The sequence below is a fragment of the Periplaneta americana genome, chromosome 13 (assembly GCF_040183065.1).
Source record: "Periplaneta americana isolate PAMFEO1 chromosome 13, P.americana_PAMFEO1_priV1, whole genome shotgun sequence".
In the NCBI taxonomy this organism is placed as follows: domain Eukaryota; kingdom Metazoa; phylum Arthropoda; class Insecta; order Blattodea; family Blattidae; genus Periplaneta; species Periplaneta americana.
The window spans coordinates 50,723,684-50,742,840 of NC_091129.1; the positions used below are offsets into that span (position 1 = coordinate 50,723,684).

Below are 19,157 nucleotides of genomic sequence, written 5' to 3' on the forward strand. Positions count from 1 at the left end.
GTCCTAGTTCGGAATCTTTATTACGATAGGATATTCTGTTGCTAAATGGATCTCTTGGATTTTTCTCCACCAATTTTGCGCGAGAAGGCTTTTGTAGCTGCTATTTTTTAATTTAATTTGCGACATTCAGAAACCAAATACTCTAATGCAATGATGTATGTCTCTCTGGCTTTATTGGGAAGTAAAAAGAAAACCAGAGGTACGTAAACACCATGATTAAGTCGAATGATGAAAAACTGATGAAACAATTTTGGTGAAGTTGTAGGTCAGTGGTCGTCAATACTCGCTGAAATGTGCAAAGTGTAAGCGGAGCCGTCCCGTGTGCCCCATCGTGCAGCAGGAAGAGGTAGAGATCATACCCCGCTAGCAGCTACGAGTGCACCATGGTGCAGTGTGTTCTCCGCGGGTAAGTGACGCTGGCCCCAGGGTGATGTGCTGACCACGCTGTTCTAGATGTTCCGTCCACGTAGAGAGTTCCGATTCAGCAAAGAATATTCAAATTAGTTTGTGTCAGAAACGTAATAATGTTGTTAATACTGTCGTTCACAAGTAGGCCTAAAAACTCTTTTTTTTTTTTTTTTTCGTTGTTGTTAAAACTTTAGCATCTATTAGTGCTAACTGATAGAGTGGCTTGTCAACAAGTGACGCTGAAAGTTGTGATCAGGTTACTGCCCAGCGACAGTCCTGATATATTGTATTTTATATTTTTGAAGGTAGGCTAATTAATATTAATCCGGCACGCTCACATTCGTACAAATTTCCAGACTCTAGACACACAGGAAATGTTTCTTCTTCAAGAAAAATTCACTGAGAGCCGAGCCCGGGACCTCCAGATCTGGAAGCCCTGGAACCCAGCATGCTGACCAACAGATCACGGAGGCAGTCTACTCTTCTTCTCTGTTTGTTTTTACATTCACTGTTCTAAGCACTTAAAGTAGTTCTGATAATGATGATGATGATGATGATGATGATGATGATGGCATTTTAGAAAATTCCACTCTTCTAGCCCGGTAAATAGTATTTCGAATAAGCATAAGTATGGAAAGTCCAAGTTGTTATATTACCTGCTTGCATTCCTTGTGAATAATTTTGCTGGGGGCGAATGTCAGGTAACGTATGGCGAATCCTAGGCCTCATCTCGCCAAATATATTCTCGCTATCACTATTCCCATCGACGCTAAATAACCTAGCAGTTGATACAACGTCGTTAAGTAACCAACCAAAAAAGTTTTGCTGGATCTGTCACAACTTTATTTAATTGCTTTTCTCTTCAATTTACTGCAAAGTTCTAGCCTATTTATAATTATTAATCAATCACAATCAAACACTCGCCTTGTTGACTGATGAAACTTTGATCAACAACGCAAGGATTCATTGCATCAAAATCAAAGTTACCACAAAGCACAGGCTGATTGACTATAGAAGTTTGTGAAATGGTGTTAGAGGCGACGGGTTTATAGGTAGACTACATAGTATGGCAGAGAGGTGTTGAATTGAGCGACGGATGTATGCACCATAAGAAAATATTGTGATGTAACCTTTAATTCCCATCTGTTTTCTTGGTCAGTTTGATTTCATATACGATGTTATCGGTGTCACCGGAAATGGGACTGAGTTGAAGTGCAGTCCTTGCTTAGGTAAGTGACCCATGCGCTTAAGAGATTTTACGGGCTATACCTAGATCTAATCCTAAAACCATGTCGGATAGAATTAGTGTCTGCGAGTGACGCTTAGGAACTGCTCAAGATTGAAACATACAACAACAGGAAGAGTAATACACTGTGGAACCTTGAACTCGTTAAAAAAAAAAAAACATGCTTTAGTCACTGGTCTTAACTGTCTGAAACGTCTGGTAGATAACGTATTATCTTATTACGTACGTGTCTGTGTTTTTTTTTTTCATAATTCTATTTTTCGGTCATGCAACTTAACGTTGCTTTTAAGAATATACTGGAGTTATAAATATATATTTCGAGCAGTGGAAACAGACTTGTTTACTTGTGTTACTAAAGATTTTTTTGTCCTTAAAGGTCATGATTCTTGACAGGACTTGCACCTACTGATCAGGAATTCACCGAGAAGAATACATACCGCTATTCTTCCAAAGATGGTTATGTACCGAGGAACATATTTTATTTAACTCATCATAATCGTAATATTTTAATTGTGATGGCCTATTTCATTTAATTTCTCGGAAGATTTTACCGTTCCTTATATTATTATTTTTCAGAGTCTGCATATATATTTTATTAAACCTACGATAATAATTATGTTATCACCTCATCTCAATGATTGGACTGTTTGGTCAATGGAACTTGGCGCCTTATCTCTCACATTAGCAGGACTCCCTTTTCATATGACCAGCACATTGTATGACTACTGTTTCAAATTACTTGCAACCAGGACCCGGATTTTTATTTTTGTATAAAGCTTTCTTAGAATTGTCAATAATTGTTTCAGCTTTTATATCTTTTTATTAAAAAATGGTAAATGAAAAGCCATAGGAACGCAATTTCAAGGACTTTGTAAATCACTAAGATAACATAGTAATGAGCCACAGTAATGTCAATGATTGGACTGTGGTCGGTAGAACTAGGCGCCTTATCTCTCACATTAGCAGGACTCCCTTTTCATATGACCAGCACATTGTAAGACTACTGTTTCAAATTATTGCAACCGGGACCCGGATTTTTATGTTTGTATAAAGTCTTCTTAGAGTTGTCAATAATTATTGTTTCAGCCATTTATATGTTTTTAGTAAAAAATTGTAAATGATAAGCATAGGAACGCAATTTGAAGAACTTTGTAAATCACTATAATAACATAGAAAGTAAAAGGTAACAGCCACAGTGGGTCACAGTAATGTGTAGGCCTACTTAATATACTTTACCACAAATTTTGTCCACGTAACATATCAATTGTTAAACCATTGGTGTCTTATTTTCCCGAGATCAAAAATTAAATATAAATGAAGTAAAAATTATTATTTTACCTTGGGGTACATTGGACCTGTTCCCTTTCGTTTTTTTGTAGATCTATATTATTCAAGTGATTTTATGAAGCGCTATGAAATAGCGTTCCTGTACTTATCATTGATCTAAAAAGTACCGACACACATGTAAACACAAAAATCTAAAAGTAACCAAAATGAATCTATATAAATACTTGAGTTTACTTAGTTGCTACCTTCAACCAATTCATTATTTTTAAAGAGAAGAGAGAATCTAATGAACGTTAAAAATGCTGTTATTGTAATTCGATGTTTCTTTCAATTTATGTGATGAGTCAAGTAATGTGTATAATACATATTATATAATGTATTAGGGTGCCACTCAAATATATGGTGAAAAATTAATGTTTTGTTTATATTGGTCTCACCACGTTATTTTGTTCATTCTTGTGGAAAATTAATTATCCTTAAGTTTCCTTGCCATTTCTCAAAACTTACTGATAGCTGAAAGCCTTTGTATTTTCCTACATTATGGCTGCTTCTTTTTTTTTTTCAATAAAAACGACATCTCCAGCAAGTAAGGGCAGTTTGAAAAACATTCTGGCATTTGGTTGGTAGTTGTGGGAAGTGAATTCATGACAGGAAGCAAGTTACCTACAAACTGTTAAGTTTCAAGCTTCTTTTGTACTTAAACCTTCACGAAAAGTAACTTATTCAAGATAGTGTTAAGAAGACAGCAGGAGAACTTCAAAATTTCCTGGAGATAACACTAATCACAATCAGAAAGAGTATCATGTGATAAATAAAATTAAAGACTTGCATTCTCAATGGACACCTAATTTAAATAATACCTTTAGGGGAGAGGGTTATGTAATTTCTTGGTATTCCGAAGCTCCGAAATTGGACTGCCATATCACAAGAAAGTATTGTATTTTAACTAACACCTATTTGGAATTTGGCTGAAAGATTTCAGTTCATGTCATCTAACCCCAAAGCAAGCAATACAAGTTTGAAATGTGGAGCCTGTATTTTGCTGGAGCAGAAACTAAAAATAAACCTTGGGAGTTGGGCTTATCGACATCATTTGAACGTACTGTTGCACGTATTTTAGATACAATAATATTAATGGGAGCTACAAGTTGCCAAATATCCAGCTCATTCAGAGATTTTCTGGTTCTTAGAAGAAGCTTGATACAAATGTATACGATTCAGGTATTTAAGATTAAGCCATTTCTAGTCGATTAGATCCAATTAAAATACTTGATTTGTTTCATTCAGGGTCAGCTTGTTAAATATAATTTTAGAATTGGTTGCAAAGAATTGTTACAACTCTTACAGTTTTCTTGGAGAAAAACCTTTTCCAGAGACGTCTTACTTGTCCAGATGATTTACATAGAGCTAGGTGGATAGTGAAAAAAGACATAAGACTGAGTTAAGAGAGAAGTTTTGCATAATATTCTCATTAAATTTGGTGTCCCCAAAAAACTAGTTCGATTAATTGAAATGTATCTGAGTGAAACGTACAACAGAGACGCTTTTCCAATTCACTGAGGGCTAAAGCAAGGCGATGAACTACCACTATTCGTTTTTAACTCTTCACTAGATTATGCCATTAGAAAAGTCCAGGAAAACAGAGAAGGTTTGAAATTTAACAGATAACATCAGCTACTTGCTTATGCGGATGACATGATTATATTAGGAGAAAATCCATAAACTATTATGGAAAACGAGGGAATTTTACTTGAATTAATATGATAGGTTTGAAAGTAAATTCCGAAAAAAAAAAACAAAGTATATAAATATAGTATGAAATGGATACATAAAAATTGAAAATTTATCCTTTCAAAAGGCGCAAAAATTCAAATATCTTGGAGCGACAATAACAAAATTGAAACCAGAGAAGAAAATGAACGCAGAATAAATGTGGCAAATGCTGCTATTTTCTATTCGGTTGAGAAGCTTTTCTCATGCAGTCTGCTTTAAAAAAATGAAAGTTAAAATTTATAAAACAGTTACATTACCGGGTGTTCTGTATGGTTCTGAAACTTGGTCTCTCTCTTTGAGAATGGTGTTCGAGAATAAGGTGCTTAGGAAAATATTTGTGTCTAAGAGGATAAGTTATAGAAGAACGGAGAAAGTTAAACAACTCAGAACTGCAGGCATTGTAAGATTTTCTTCACCTAACATAATTAGCAACATTAAATCCAGGCGTTTGAGACGGACGTGGATTACGTATGAGTGAATCCAGAAATGCATATAGTGTTATTTGGAAGAACTGAGGGGAAAAGATTTGGGAGGGCCGAGTCGAAGATAAGAGAATAAATGGATTTGAGGGAGGTGAGATGTTATGATAGGAGCTAGATTAATCTTGTTCAGGATAGGGACCGATGGAGGGTTTATGTGATGGCAACAATGAATGTCCGGTTTCTTTGAAAGCTATTTGTAAGTAAGGTGGAAGGTAAAACTGTTACACTATTTGGTGATATACAGGGACATCATTTTATTTTTACTTCAATTTTTATTGTACCTGAGTTTTTTAATGTACTTCACTCCCACCCCTTCTACTAATGAAGTTCAATCGTCCTCCACACAGATCCAAGAGCGCATATACAGTCATAGTAGCCTTACGGTCATAGGAAACAGTACGTTCCAAAAATATGTTCGCGTTTTCCAGTGACGAAAGAGCTTTCAATATTGCATCATTTTCGCACAGGTACTGTCGTCCATTTGCCTACGTCGTATCCCGGTTTCCCCCACCAGCTTTTATTCGCCAACTAGTGGCTGGCCTGTCTTAGCTCTTTTCTGAGAACATTAATTTCTGTTAGGAATTTGACGTCTGAGTAATATTATACAACTGTTTAAAATAACTTAAATGAAAGGGCCTCGTTAAGTAATTAACTGCCACGTGATTTCCTCCCTTTCTACGACCCTGCGACATAACCACTTGGAGTCCACACCTGTGGAGTAACGGTCAGCGCGTCTGGCTGCGAAACCAGGTGGCCCGGGTTTGAATCCCGGTCGGGGCAAGTTACCTGGTTGAGGTTTTTTCCGGGGTTTTCCCTCAACCCAATACGAGCAAATGCTGGGTAACTTTCGGTGCTGGACCCCGGACTCATTTCACCGGCATTATCACCTTCATCTCATTCAGACGCTAAATAACCTAGATGTTGTTACAGCGTCGTAAAATAACCCAATAAAATAAAAAAATAAAATAACCACTTGGACGGACAGTAGATAGTATGTCTGAGTAGTTTTATCTTTTGGGATCGGACAGAAGTGAAGATTGAATTTACAGTACGTAAGGTATTCTTTTATAGAGTAGGTGCAGAATTATTTCAACATGAGTTACTAGTACGAAGGACGAAACTGGTAATTGGGATTAGGTACAGTAGTCTATAGTGCGTTAATATGCACATTAGAACTGAAATCTGTATCGAAATGAACGGCCACCAATTTCAAAAATGTGTTTAAATATCCATATTATGATTATTTTTCAATTTAACTTCATTCTCTATATTGTACACTGATGTACTGTAGACAGTATAATGTACACTGCATAATGAATATGTCCACATGGACAGCTCAGTTCGTGAGTAAAAACACTAATTGTTAATACTGTACTGTATTTTGATTAAACAAAAACCTAATGAAAATGATCAAACTCAAAAGCGGGATGTTTCCTAGTTTACGTAAATGGATGAACTACTTTTCTTCCCTCCTATACCTAGTAAAGTGATTTGTTTGTATATTACGCCAGTATCATCGACTCCAATCGTGGAATGGGGTAACAAACGGCGTTGATCCAACGGTATAGTTAGGTTAATATTAAAAATGTTAGTAAAAATAAAATGATGTCCCTGTACTTTTTTCGATTACAGTTTCACATAACAGGCCGAGCACTATCTTGCCTTCGTGAGTTCAATCTGTACAATGAAATTATGTAAAATAATTCTTTACAGCACCATATGTTGCGTTTGCTCCAAGGACGCTTGTATTGCTGGAGAATTGTATAAAGTGTGAAAACAAATTAATATGCTGCAAAGTTTCTCAGAGTATTCGTGGAATTTAAGCGAAATTATAATTGGTATTGCATTTTTCGATGATTTTAGAGATAAAAGTAGCCATCATCAGATCAACCAGGAGAGGAACCCATTCCACAATGAATTAAAATTAGTGAACAAAACGTTGCAGTAAAGAAACTGCCAGACATTGTTTCAAAGAATAACAAGGATTTGTGTGTGGTTTTGAATGTTTCTGACGAATTTCGTAAAACAGGTCCTAGGACCTGGGAGAAAAATTAAGACTTCATTCTAGCCAAACAGAGGGTCAGCAATCTCCAAGCAGCTGACAATTCAGGAGAACGTAGTATTTCGCTGATACAATCTTTCAACCCTGTGGTAACTAATCAAGAAGAACAGAGCAGTATCTTCTGAAGGTAATATAAAACCACCACTAGCGATACCCAAATCCAAATAATCTGACAATTGTACAGGAAATGCAATACAAATGACTTTTCATAAAATCTGGAATGTTGATGTATATATATATATATGTTCACGTGTATTGAGCGACCCCTAAATAATGACAAATTATATTCAAATTTCCTATTTAATATTCAATTAATAGAGTGAACAAAATTCAGTGGTGAGAATTGACTTCTCAAAATTTTAATTTTGAGTGACAACCTAATAGGCCTATTCTTATTATTGTCGGCTTACAAGCAAAACGAATGAAGTGAATATTATTATTTCTGAGAAAAGGGCGTTTTTCTTCTAAAAAAAACTGAATCCTCAAAATATTAATTTTAGTAAGTTGTATCTGTTTAAATGTATTTTAATTTCGAATTCTAAGTCTATACGCATATATTATGTGCATTATATAGGCCATTTCCTCAGAAGTATTATTGTTTAGTTAATGTGTTTTGCTTGTAAACTGACGATATGGTATATATATATATAAACTTATATATATATATATATATATATATATATATATATATATATATATATATATCTTCTTTCTTTGTGTTCCAGAAGGAATGCTGTTCGAGAGAATTAAACAAAATTAAACTGTCAATAGCTGCTGGTTTACTGTAATTTCTGCCGCTGAATTGTAACATAATTTGTAGTTATTGTAATTATTAATGTGTATGAAGTGTAAAGTTTTTAATGTAATCATTCCGTTATATTGTAGGATTATAATAACCCTAATATGTCACAGAGCAATATAGGATCCAATAAATGAAGTTTCAAAAATAATTTTTTTACGTACACATTTACATTTTATTTATGCGTTATGTCGCACTTGCTAGTAGGATCAAGAGGTAATAAAATCCAGTTTTCAAACGTTCCTGGAAGAATACATTGTTGAGTTTGTGTTATATAAGACAAGGCCAAAAATGCCAAGTGAGCAGCGAGAGAGAGGCAGAGCAAACAAAAAAAGAGAAGAAGAGAGCGAACGATTGTTGCGACTATAGAGGTATGATCTGTGATTGTGTAGCAAACGAACAACCGAGCTATGTGCAAAAACAAAGAAGAAGACGATATTAGTTAATTTTTTTAAATAACTTTTTCCATTAAATTGATTCATATAAGCTTTTTTTTCGTATAATATATTATAAATAAACATTCAATTGAAAAAAAAAAACCTCTACATTCTGACAAGAGAGTTATAAAAAAAATATGCTGTATTTCAGACTATAAGCATTTCTTGGATTTCTATGGTTGCCACTTTAATAATTATGCTACATTTAGGCGTATAATGGCCATGTCAGTGACACTTAAAAATTTCGTTCATTTTGTACTTGTCTATCACTTGCAAATTTAGTTAAAGTTTGACGCAACAATGTACAAGATTCAGTGTTACAAATTTGAGGGAAAAAAAAAACAATTTGCGTAATCGCTTTGCTACGAGCCCATTTAGCCCTTTTTAGGATTTAAGCTAAATTCATTCCTTCTTAGCTTTAATAGGATTCACAATTTGGGTCCAACGGGTATAAAACGCAGAAGTACGTTAAAATTTTATAATTGGAAAGAAAGGAAAGAAAGGGCTAAAATTCCTAGCCCTACTTATAACTAATCAAACGAGAACATTATTTTGTGATAAATTATTAGCATTACCTGACAGCCGTAAACGAACGCTGCACACTTCACGCTCCAAACCTACGAGCCGTCTTACTTGTCTGAGGTGAAGCTCAGTTATGCGAGGATTTGTGCTGTTTTAACAGTATTAAACAATGTTTAAACACACGTGTAATGTCAAAGTGCATTCTCGCTTCTACAGCAGAGAGAACAGGAATAGAGTCTGCGATGTCGTACCTATATAGAAGACAACTATGAGTGTAAATATGATTATTTACAATGCCAAATCAGGATAATATTCGAATTATACATGTTTGAAATAATTATTGTGATGGACACTGAGATAGGCTATACCACGAAGGTAGGATGGCTCAACTTGGCAACACTGTGTCGTCTGTTGTAGTCAGTCATATTGCTGTCATACTTCACTAACAGAACCGAAGTGTTTTAATGTTAATATCAGAAGAAAGCCGTTAAAAAGTTACTCATACATCGTACAAGGAACCAGTATAATACATTATGGATTATAGATAGATACAAGCTACACTTCCAACAAAATAAAGTAGGCTTAATCCTCTTACATATTTTTAAAATCTTGAATAATATCATCTCTTAACAAATTGATATAATTTAATATTAGGGTTCGTAAGGGGCATGTCGTGTCTTCATTAACTTTTCTTCTTATTTCCCACATGCTAAAGTCTTATATTATTTATAAAAATATTCCATACATTATGTGCAAACCTCAGACATGTACAATTCATAGGCGTGAATATTAAACACATTTTGTTACATTGTAATTTATTTAGGTCATAGGCCTAAGTTCGTTTTGAGCCAGAATTAATGTATGTATCCAGTTAGCCTAGGCCATTTTTTTTCAAACTTCAGTTATATTCATTTACAAAAAGACACTGTAGATGCATTAAAAGGAATCGTGTCTTTATTACTCGATATTTTTATTTTATTTTCAACATCTATAGCCTACGGCAATTCTGTAATATTGTTCATCAAAACATTATACCATTACATTACATGCAATACTCAACACATAATGTACAAATCCTAGGCCTAAATGTCTAAACCTAGGCCATACACTATATTAAATACGTTTTATCTCATTTAGGCCTACATTTTTGACATCATTTTCTAATAATGTCTGCAATTTTCTCTTACCATACACTGGTTTACTGGCAACTATGATATAATTCCTTGCCTTTGAATATTATTATTTAACTATGTTCATAATGCCTGGAAGTATTTTATCAGCAAGTTTAACTTATTCCATTGCACGTGGGCATACATAGTTTACAAAGCCAACATCACTACAGAACACTGTTTTTGAGAGTATCTTCAACAACTTCTTTTGGTTTCCACATTTTACATAATTTTCTTCATTAACACTGTTTGAAATCAGTGTAGGCCTATTTACAATGCGTTAAGCAATTCTTGCAATGTAAAGTACAAAATCTGAAGGAAGAGTAAAGTCTTCCTCGAGTCGAACTGTCAAAATAAATACCGGTATCTTAATCGTTGGTTTCTTTCTCTACCAAGTAATCAATACAAAGTGAGCAATGTAACTTTGAGGATACTCAAGATAACTAGAATATGAGGATACCTTAAAAGAGGCATAAGCTGATATGTTCAGAAGGCAGGACGTGTCAACTTCAAAGCTAAAAGTATCAGGGTCTTGGATAACTCTAAAAAATGGAGCTACCGATACATCGACCATTTCATTTCTTTCTGATTCTATATCGTCTGCTGTTTCAAATGTTTCTAAGGACCATTTTAGAAATCCATACTTCGCTGATTTCATGCCAGAACTTAAAAAGAAAAACTCAGCATAAATTGTAAATAGGTACTCTTCAATACGTGAAAGCAAGGCTTAAATCGTATACACCACGCGCTCGTAAGAAGACTGATGCCTGATGCACATGTTGTCAAGTTTCCTCCTTCCGACCTTCTACTAGTGTCGACCGTGGCTATACGCAACTTTAATTCAACGATTCCGCGTTTGATTATAGGTAGTAAAATGATAAGGACTAAGATATTTCTTTTATGTGTTGATGAAAGAGCACAATCGGTAATAAAATTAATGATAAATTTTATGATGATGATGATGATAATTATGATGATGATTATGATGATGTTGGCGATGATGGTAAATGTTGTACAAACAACTCTGCGTTTAAGCTTTGCTTTCTTGTCCTGAAGCGTAAAGATATGTGACTTTCAACAATAACTTTCATGGATGTGAAATTCGAATTTTCATTTCAAAAGAACCATGTTTAATAAAACTCGAATTTGTATACGAGTAACAAAATACTCATAATTTATTAGCGAGATTTTAATATGAGCTTCATCCAAATTCTTCAGCACTTATTATAACATTCAGAATTATTCATGACAAACAAACAGCTAAGCTGTATTTTGTGTTTCGCATGCTTCTACGAATAATCATCATTATCAAGTGCGTACACAGTTTAGGCAATTTGCCTGTTCCGAGATCAAACATTTTACGGCTGATCACGCCATCTCTTCATTGGTCGTCCAATGCTTTTTTCCTCGTGGTTGATAATTATACATTCCTCTTGGTATACGGTGTTGGTTCATTCTTAGGTATTCATGCCATTCTCGTCTGTGCTCGTACTGTTGTAATTCCAGCAATAACAAAATTATTAATTCTTCATTAATTAATTCCTAGTTTTCTGCCGAAGGGCAGGTCTTTCACTGCAAAACCCAGCATTCTCCAATCTTCCTTATTTTCTGTCTTTCTTTTAGTCTCCGCATATAATAAAGTCGTCTATCATCAGATATCTTCTTCTCCCCAGAACTTTTTTCCAGTTCACCATAAAGCTGTTATTTTTTTATCACAAATCACATTGGTTGCTCCAAATTTGAAGCAGCGTTTCAATAAAAACATTGAATATAGGACTATACAATAAAATAGTATAAATTTAGTTAACATGTAAATAATGGATGCCTTTATGAAAGCCATTAAGGCACATGGGAGGCAAAGAGATAGAGACAATCTGCGTTTTTCAATTGGGCACTAGAAAGAAGCTATGAGATCAATACACACTACGACTCCTTTTAACTCGGGAAATACCCGGTGCTGAACTTCATAGGATAGCAGTGGCGGAGCGTCCTATGCATTCATTGGGTCAGAGAACCCCCAGGAAAAACAAGAAAAAACAATTTTTTTTAATAAATTTACTTATAATTTACACCATCATTCTATGTTTCTTGCTCATCTTTAATAAGTTTACTTGCGGCTCTGATATATTTTTGTCGTATGAAAACCTATGAAACGTAGATATAGAATACATACTTTTTTTTGTACGGAGGAGGGACCCTAAGGCTTACACTGCAGTCTGAGACTTATACCTTTCCTATTCTTGTCAATGATTGGGTAGTCGAACGGCCTCGCTCTTATACAAGTACAGCAGGCCGCAACGTGTACTTAACCCGAGCTATTGCATGGATGATGATGATGATGATGATGATGATGATTGTGATATGTGAATTAATGATGGCGAAATGAGTCCGAGATCCAAGGTTAAAAATTACCCAGCAATTCTGCCTCAATTGGTTGAGGGAAAACCTCAGAAAAACACCAAATAGGTAATTTGTCCCAGGGCCTGCTCGTTTCACAGCCAGACAAGCGAATAGGGATTATAAAGAATGGACACTGAGCGAATTTTCCTGTGTTTTGTTTCTCTGTGCGCCAGCGTTTAGTTCTACTTACAAGCGCTAGAGGTTAGTGTAATCGATCATACGCTAAGATAATAATTGAGAATAGAGTTGAGACACAGGATCCAAACATCACCTACCTTATTGCATAATCCAGTAACGCTTTGCTTCAAATAAATTCAAGTTACCAGCTTTTCCTTATTTCTCAGTGATGAACTAGTTGTAATAATAATTTTTTATATTTCAGATATAATGAAATATATCATAAAATAATATAATACATTATAAAATTATGTATCAAATTCGTTTAATATTTGTATATAATATAATATAGATATATGGTTTTACTTCTCATAAGAGTTTTGTTTTTCCATTTTCAGTGCTATCAAATCATTAGTCATTACATATTTTAACTGTTGTTGGGGTCAACGTCTCAACTCTCATTATAAAGGAACTCTAGAGTCTAGACAGTACAGTTAATGACGGATTTATTATTTTATGCATACAATTTATTTTATTTGAGTACATAATGTACAGTTGTCAAAAGAAAAAGTGGCCGCTCTCCTGAAACAAAGTTCCCTTCGGGTATCTTAGCTACAATTCGGAGACAGGCGATGTTACATGTTGTTGGACCACGTTGCCTGATATCTATAGTTATAATTGAAGTATCCTATGTGTTATTCGATAGCGTAATGGTAGCGTTCCAGCCTCTTATTCGTGAGGTCCTGCGTTCGACTATAATCTCGTGCTTTTTATGTTCTTCTTTGTTCTGTTTTTGAGAGAGACAAACTATTCATAATGGCTCCTTTCTCTTTTACGATTATTTTAGTAATTAACATCAGGTTCATTAATATATTATGCCATGACTTTATCACTAAGATATTGTGGCTGCAAATGGAAAGAAAAAAGATTTTATTCTCAATAAAAATATCTTTCGTGGCATAAACAAAACAAATTTACTGCCGTCGGCCTTAAAACATTCAAACAATTAAGCGTTCAAAAAACAAAACAAAAAGGCACAATTCAATATTTAGTCTATCTTCCTCTTATCTCGATCATCTTGCAGTCGAGTGGGCATGGAATTGACTAGTCTTTGCAAATAGCGACTGTTCTTAGACACGATATTCCAGGCATTCTGAACATACATACATAAGTGTTCTGTCCATGGGCAGGTCTTTCATTGCAAACCCAGCAATCTCCAATCTTTCCTATTTTCTGCCTTCCTCTTAGTCTCCGCATATGATCCACATATCCTAATGTCGTCTATTGTTCTTTTCAACCAGAGACCCAACCAATTCCTTTTTCTCTTTCTAATCAGTTTCAGCATCATTGTTTCTTCATTCACTTTTTCAAAGACAATTTTATTTCTTATTCTATCTGTCCACTTCACACGCACCGTTCTTCTCCATATCCACTTTTCAAATGCTTCAATTCGTTTCTCTTCATTTCGTCGTAATGTCCATGTTCCTTCCCCATACAATGCCACACTCCACACAAAGCACTTCACTAGTCTCTTCCTTAGTTCTTTTTCCAGAGGTCCCCAGAAGATCCTTCTTCTTCTATTAAAAGCTTCCTTTGTTCACGTTTGCAGTTTTTCTTGGGAAGGATAGGCCTAAATGCGGTAACATCCCGTTGCTTTCCACATACCACTATCTCTTTCGCATCTTATTAGATTCCAGGGGGCCGAAGCGTGGAGATGAGGAGAGTGGATTTGACTAATTGGGCCCTCCGGTCTTTACCCAAAGACACGGCAAGGGTTAAATATTAGTTCTATCAGGATGTGTGACCCGATCAGAGATCGGGAAATCCCAATTAGCCTTTGCCCCACGCATCCTGGACTAGCTTCTGCGAAATCATCAGAAAATCTTAGAGCGTGATTGGGCCAATTTTTCCGAAAATGTTTCCACACTTTTGCCCTCGTAGCTCAGCTGACGAACGTCGGAATTTAAATGTCAACGTCTCAGGTTCAATTCCTCGTTACTCCTTTTCATTTTATTGTGGTTCATGATAGTATAATTTAATAATACAAAAAGAAAAAGTAATACCAGTATTATGCAACTGGATTTTTCCAAACCTAATATTAAATTTATGTTATTTCTATCGCTAAAGAACGATTGCAATATAAATAACTTGAATGTTATTTATACAGTATCACTAAAGAAAGATAACAGAATATAAATGATAAATATCGGTTTGTTTAATTAATATAAGATATTATATAATACGTATTTAATTATATAAATAAAATAACCTATTTTACAAAGAAAAATGTTTATTTGTGTTATAATAATTACTTACATAAAATACAAATTATTTATATTGCGAAAGAACAATAACAATATAAATAACTTGAATATTATTTTATAATGCTAATGAAGGAAAACAGAATATAAATGATAACTTGAATATTATTTATATCGCTAAAGAACGATAACAGAATATAAAAAACGTGAATATTATTCATATCGGAATTTCACAGATTTATTACAGACTAGCCGTACCCGTGCGCTCCGCTGCACCTGCTAGAAATAAATATAAAGTAATTACATAATTAAAATAGGACGTTTGATCCAGGGATCATTCGTGTTTGTTAGAAGGATAAATCGTTTAATATGTTACTTAATTGAAATTGTATTTAAATAATTAAATTGCGATCATTTTGGTCCAGAGAGCACTCATTTGGTGCAATGACAATTCCTTTAACATGTTTCTTATTTGTTATTACTAGGAACGGAATTTGGAGTAGTAAAAGCTAGTATTGGCATCTACACAGTCATTTGTTTACAACCCTTTATACCAAGTCCTCCCCTCCATGACATACTCGCAGGTCTCTACACGTCAACAACAGGTGAACGGGACAGTTGTCGCATAAGAACTTCAACGTGCAGGTTTGCGGTTCAGAGGAGTGAAGTGCAGGTACAAAGTGAAACCAACTAACAATACAGTATTGAAAGACTATATTTGTAAAACCTCCAGATCAAGTATCAAAATTCAGGAAACAATTCCCTAAATTGTCGCTTCCCCCATGTCCAGTTCCTACGAGATGGGGGTCATGGTTAGAAGCTTGCAATTATTACGCACGTCACCTCCAATCTGTGAAGAAAGTGGTCCAGTCTTTCGATACCGATGACGCGGCTGCGATTCAAATACGCCAGGAACTGCTAAATGATGAAACAATCGAGAAAGAAGTCACGGATATTAAGTCAAATTTTGGATATTTACCGGATCCCATTATTCAATAAGGAAAGTCAGGAGTAGAACTAGTTGAGCAAATAAATATTATGAGGACTATTGTAAATAAACTGAGTGCAGTAGAAGGTGAAATAGGAAAACGTGTTGGTGAAAAAATGAACAGGGTTTGATTAAAAATTATGGATACGATATTCTTAGTCGGATTTCAGATGTACTAACAAAGACGTGTCCCAATGACGTCAATCAACATGTGAATTTAATTGACGTATCTTGTTTCAAGTACTCTCTAATTGTCTCTGCAGATGGAGAGCGGAGTTTTTCCATGTTACAAAATTTCCTTCCTTGCAACAGAGCAAAGTTGTATTTTGAAAATTTGAAAATAATATTTACAATTTATTATAACAAGGCATAACAAGGCATAGCATTAATTGAAAATGCCATTTCGTTTCAATCTACATATTCAGAGGCGAGTTCCATAAAGAAGACAACTGTCTATCAACATCAATATGTCCACTGACACGCGAAGATACAGAGGTTCATATTTAATTATGTATATTTGTAATGTTGTTTATTAGTGTCTTGTGCGTTGCGAAGAAAAGCACATGTAGTTCAAAAAGAAATGCAGATTATGTATGTAGGTCACGTCATTAAACTATTCCATTTGTTTATTCTGAAATATATTTACAGACGTTGCGTGTAAGTTTGTATGAAGTGGACTGTACACTTCCATGCTCCGTGACGCAGCTCGCTTGACAGTCACTGAGCTGCGAATATCTATACTACGTTTCACCATTCTTTATAATACTCCAAATCCCTTTCCCTGGATTACACGCAACTACAGTTTAATGAAGATTGACATATCATTTAGTTTTAATGTGTAAACTTTATATTACTTGCTATATGGTTCCATTGAATTATGGTAATAACTTAATTTTAAGCCTTGTTTTCTACGTCTTCAGTAAATGGCGCTTGGCCCACTATGGTTCTGAAACCTTCAAATAACTTAAATAGTGATACAGCATAAACAGTGATATGTAATTATATTTCTTTCTTTCGAAAATATAAGAATTCACGATCTCCTATGTACCTTTACCATGGAATGAATAAATGTGTTTTTTCTTCCTACTCAAAAATTTTATATTTTGCACATGGGAATTACTGCAGGAACAACAATGCTACAATCTGAGGCGGCGGTGAAAACGTACTGTATTGTTATTTTAGAAGCCTATCAGACCTACCAAAATTTGCATAGAATGAAACTTATCGGAAATCATTTTTAAAGAAACTTTTGTTATGTAACATTTTTCACAAAAAAGCAATAATAAGCGAGATATTTCGATTTAATTCAGGCCCCGTTAAATGAAGTATTTTGAATGCCATATAGCCTAAAATCTAAATTACAACGTATTTCAATTTTCATCGAAATCCGTTCAGCCATTATCGCGTGAAAAGGTAACAAACATCCAGACAGACAGACAGACATACAAACAAAAATGTCAAAAAAGCGATTTTCGGTCTCAGGATGAATAATTATACATGTTAACACCATTATTTTTGGAAAAGCGAAAATTAGCAGAAAATTTTCGGCTACATATTTATTATTAGTATATATTATATTATATTATATTATATTATATTATATTATATTATATTATATTACAGTATATAAAAAATGCGTTGATAATGGATGTACTCCGATAAGAAAGTTTTTAATTTGTTGTGGGGCCTCTTGAATCTCAGAAGCAAAAACTTTTACAACAACGCAACATAATCTGCTTGGCTCATTACCCAATTTTTTTGCATTGCATTTATTGCATATATAGTCTATTTTATATATTTTAACACGATTCGATTGAGCATAGTTAAAACCTGAATTATAAGATAATGGATTGCTAAGCTAGTGTAACTTTTTAAACTAAACAACAATGTAACTTTATTATGTCCTTTCTACAATTCACCTTAAACTCTCTCGTCAACAATGGGATTTGCTCTGTTCACTGGCTTCCCAGCGTTCGTTATTGCACTCCACAAACGACAATGACAATTTACTTGGACGATTACGAACAACAATGAACTGTTAATCTTAATTAATATTTACACAGCACTATTTACAAATCAGAACTATCAGTTCTCAGTTCACAGTTCTTCTAGCTCAGTCACTCGAGTTCACAGTATCTCGAACCACAGACCTTCAGAGACAGTTCACTGTACTCGAACTCAGGTCCCTCCAACTGCGGTCCACTGCACTCGAACTCAGGTCCCTCCAACTGCGGTCCACTGCACTCGAACTCAGGCCTTCGGATGCTGACACAGTTGCGGACGCACACTCGAGTCGAACTCCGGTACACAAGACTGGCTTGCTTGCTCTTGCTTACTCACTGACTGAATAAACTGAAAAACAGCTCAAGTTCGCTCGCGTTTCTTCTTTTATAGCAAAATCATAGTTACGAGAAATTTCTACGGGTGTCCTCTCGAATTATCTGGATATCTCCACTTCGACGGACTTCTGGAAGATTTGTTGTTATGTTTTATTTAACGACGCTCGCAACTGCAGAGGTTATATCAGCGTCGCCGGATGTGCCGGAATTTTGTCCCTCAGGAGTTCTTTTACATGCCAGTAAATCTACTGACATGAGCCTGTCGCATTTAAGCACACTTAAATGCCATCGACCTAGCCCGGGATCGAACTCGCAACCTTGGGCATAGAAGGCCAGCGCTATACCAACTCGCCAACCAGGTCGACTACTTCTGGAAGAGTCGGGAGGGTCCGTCCCCCCTTCACTCCGCACGAGCAGTTGCGCGCGCACACCGCCCCTCGTCGCGTTGACGTAATACACCATCTCTGCCCTTCAGCATGCAGATGCTCCCCGTACCAGCGTTTCGTCTGCCGCGCGCCCTGTCGGACGCGTGTTCAAACCCCGTTGCAGCTGTCACAGTACTATTACTGCATACTAAATCAATACACTCTCGTTGTTCGTTAATTCTCTGAGATTAAAATGAGTGTGTACATAAACATTATTTTAAGAAATACAGAAAACGAATGTACAAAAAAGCCTATCAAATTTTCTATGCATAGGAAGCTATATTAATCTTACCTGTCTTCGATTTACTAAGAAGTTACTGTAATAATATTATAGCAGTATGTCCATCTAGAGAAACTACACTTTCCAATGGTGAAATAATAATTAATTATACAAATCGGTTAATTTAGCTTACTTCATACAAACACAGAAACATTGTCTGTA

The 19,157-nt window shown here is 35.2% G+C and overlaps 1 protein-coding gene across 1 annotated transcript in view; it reads right to left on the minus strand.

The window, feature by feature from the left end:
• Nucleotides 1-9,130, minus strand: part of LOC138711880 (facilitated trehalose transporter Tret1-like) — a 51,964-nt gene extending 42,834 nt beyond the window's left edge. Inside the window, exon 1 of the mRNA XM_069843152.1 lies at nt 9,070-9,130. The gene's annotated coding sequence lies outside the window, so the exon portion shown is untranslated. The remainder of the gene's footprint in view (nt 1-9,069) is intronic.
• Nucleotides 9,131-19,157: the final 10,027 nt, after the last annotated feature.